General features: G+C 42.4%; 1 non-coding gene across 1 annotated transcript; it reads left to right on the top strand.

The window, feature by feature from the left end:
• Positions 1-2435: 2435 nt before the first annotated feature.
• Positions 2436-2539, top strand: LOC112763900 (small nucleolar RNA R71). The gene has a single exon (XR_003182956.1). It is a non-coding gene; the product is annotated as a small nucleolar RNA R71 (small nucleolar RNA).
• The last annotated feature ends 634 nt before the right edge of the window (positions 2540-3173 follow it).

Raw genomic sequence — 3173 nt, 5'->3', positions numbered from 1 at the left:
GGAGAGATGTTTGTGTTTTGGCCATGTAGGGTGGGTTTGGGTGGGAAGGATGGATGGATGTGAGTGGTGAAGAGATGATGGGAAAGAGGGATTAAGGTGATTTAGGAAGAAGGGTTTTTGGGAAAGTGTGTTATTGGATTAGGAGGTAAGGTGGAAATATGTTAGGTGGGGATCCTGTAGGGTCCACAGAACCTGAGATGATCCTGTGGGGTCCACAGATCCTGAGGTGTCAAGGATTTACATCCCTGCACCAATTAGGCATGTAAAATGCCTTAGCATACCATTCTGGCGTTTAAATGCCGAAGTGGTGCACGTTCTGGGCGTTCAACGCCCATGTGTAGCATGTTTCTGGCGTTGAACGCCAGTTCCATGCTTGTTACTGGCGTTCAGCGCCAGCTTTTCTCAAGGCACATTCCTGGCGTTCAAACTCCAAGATGTTGCTTGTTTCTGGCGTTCAGCGCCAGATCCATGCTCTGTTCTGGCGTTGAACGCCAGCCATATGCACCTTACTGGCGTTTAAACGCCAGTAAGTCCTTCCTCCAGGGTGTGATTTTTCTTCTGCTGTTTTTGATTCTGTTTTTAATTTTAGTATTTTTTTCGTGACTCCACATGATCATGAACCTAATAAAACATAAAATAACAATAAAATAAAATTAAAATTAGATATATAAAAATTGGGTTGCCTCCCAACAAGCGCTTCTTTAGTGTCATTAGCTTGACAGTGGGCTTTCATGGAGCCTCACAGATATTCAGAGCATGATAAGAGCCTCCCAACACCAAACTTAGAGTTTGAATGAGGGGGCATCTCAACACCAAACTTAGAGTTTGGTTGTGGCCTCCCAACACCAAACTTAGAGTTTGACTGTGGGGGCTTTATTTGACTATGTACTGAGAGAAGCTCTGCATGCTTACGCTCCCTTATTACAGAGGGATGGCCGTGTGCCTTAAACACAAGGTAGTCCCCACTCAATTGAAGGACTAATTCTCCTCTGCTAACATCAATCACAGCTTTTGCTGTGGCTAGGAAGGGTCTTCCAAGGATGATGCATTCATCTTCTTCCTTTCTAGTGTCTAAGATTATGAAATCAGCAGGGATGTAAAGGCCTTCAACCTTTACTAACACGTCCTTTACCAATCCATAAGGTTGTCTTACTGACTTGTCTGCCAATTGTAATGAGAATAAGGCAGGCTGTACCTCAATGATCCCTAGTTTCTCCATTATAGAGAGTGGCATAAGATTTATGCCTGACCCCAGGTCACACAGAGCCTTGTTAAAGGTCATGGTGCCTATAGTACAGGGTATTAAGAATTTACCAGGATCTTGTTTCTTTTGAGGTAAAGTTTTCTGAATCCATGTATCTAGTTCACTAATGAGCAAAGGAGGTTCACCTTCCCAAGTCTCATTACCAAACAACTTGGAATTCAGCTTCATGATAGCTCCTAGATATTGAGCAACTTGCTCTCCAGTTACATCTTCATCCTCTTCTGAGGAGGAATAGTCTTCAGAGCTCATGAATGGCAGAAGGAGATTTAGTGGAATCTCTATGGTCTCTATATGAGCCTCAGATTCCTTTAGGTCCTCAATAGGGAACTCCTTCTTGCCTGAGAGACATCCCAGGAGGTCTTCCTCACTAGGATTTTCGTCCTTCTCCTCCCTTGTGCATTCGGCCATATTGATTACTTCAATGGCCTTGCAATCTCCTTTTGGATTCTCTTCTGTATTGCTTGGGAGAATACTGGGAGGAGCTTCAATGACTTTCTTACTCAGCTGGCCCACTTGTGCCTCCAAATTTCTGATGGAGGACCTTGTTTCACTCATGAAACTTAAGGTGGCCTTAGACAGATCAGAGACTATATTTGCTAAGTTAGAGGGGCTCTGTTCAGAATTCTCTGTCTGTTGCTGAGAAGCTGATGGAAAAGGCTTGCTATTGCTGAGCCTGTTTCTTCCACCATTATTAAAGCTTTGTTGAGGCTTTTGTTGATCCTTCCATGAGAAATTTGGATGATTTCTCCATGATGAGTTATAGGTGTTTCCATAAGGTTCACCCATGTAATTAACCTCTGCCATTGCAGGGTTCTCAGGATCATAAGCTTCTTCAGAAGCTGCCTCTTTAGTACTGTTGGATGCATTTTGCCATCCATTCAGATTTTGAGAGATCATGTTGACTTGCTGAGTCAACACTTTGTTCTAAGCCAATATGGCATTCAGAGTATCAATTTCAAGAACTCCCTTCCTCTGAGGCGTCCCATTATTCACGGAATTCCTCTCAGAAGTGTACATGAACTGGTTATTTGTAACCATGTCAATAAGTTCTTGAGCTTCTGCAGGCGTTTTCTTTAGGTGAATGGATCCACCTGCAGAATGGTCCAGTGACATTTTCGAAAACTCAGATAGACCATAATAGAATATATCTAATATGGTCCATTCTGAAAACATGTCAGATGGACACCTTTTGGTCAACTGCTTGTATCTTTCCCAAGCTTCATAGAGGGATTCACCATCTTTTTGCTTGAAGGTTTGAACATCCACTCTAAGCTTGCTCAGCTTTTGAGGAGGAAAGAATTTATCCAAGAAGGCCGTGACCAGCTTTTCCCAGGAGTCCAGGTTATCTTTAGGTTGTGAATCCAACCATGTTCTAGCTCTGTCTCTTACAGCAAAAGGGAAAAGCATGAGCCTGTAGACTTCAGGATCTACTCCATTCGTCTTTACAGTCTCACAAATCTGCAAGAACTCAGTTAAAAATTGATAAGGATCTTCATATGGAAGTCCATAAAACTTGCAGTTTTGTTGCATTAAAGCAACTAGCTGAGGTTTCAGCTCAAAATTGTTTGCTCCAATGGCAGGAATAGAGATGCTTCTTCCATCAAATTTGGATGTGGGTTTAGTAAAGTCACCCAGCATCCTCCTTGCATTATTATTATTTTCGGCTGCCATCTCCTTCTCTTGTTCAAAAATCTCTGAAAGGTTGTTTCTGGATTGTTGTAATTTAGCTTCTCTCAGTTTCCTCTTCAGAGTCCTTTCAGGTTCTGGATCAGCTTCAACAAGAGTGTCTTTTTCCTTGTTCCTGCTCATATAGGGAAGAAGAGAACAAGAAAAGAAAGAGGAATCCTCTATGTCACAGTAAAGAGGATCCTTATTATTAGTAGAAGAAGAAAGGGAAGAAGAGTGAAGA

Source organism: Arachis hypogaea, chromosome 2 (genome assembly GCF_003086295.3).
Source record: "Arachis hypogaea cultivar Tifrunner chromosome 2, arahy.Tifrunner.gnm2.J5K5, whole genome shotgun sequence".
Taxonomy (NCBI): Eukaryota; Viridiplantae; Streptophyta; class Magnoliopsida; order Fabales; family Fabaceae; genus Arachis; species Arachis hypogaea.
The sequence above is the reverse complement of the archived record's forward strand: the minus strand, read 5'-3'. Positions and strand labels throughout refer to the sequence as shown.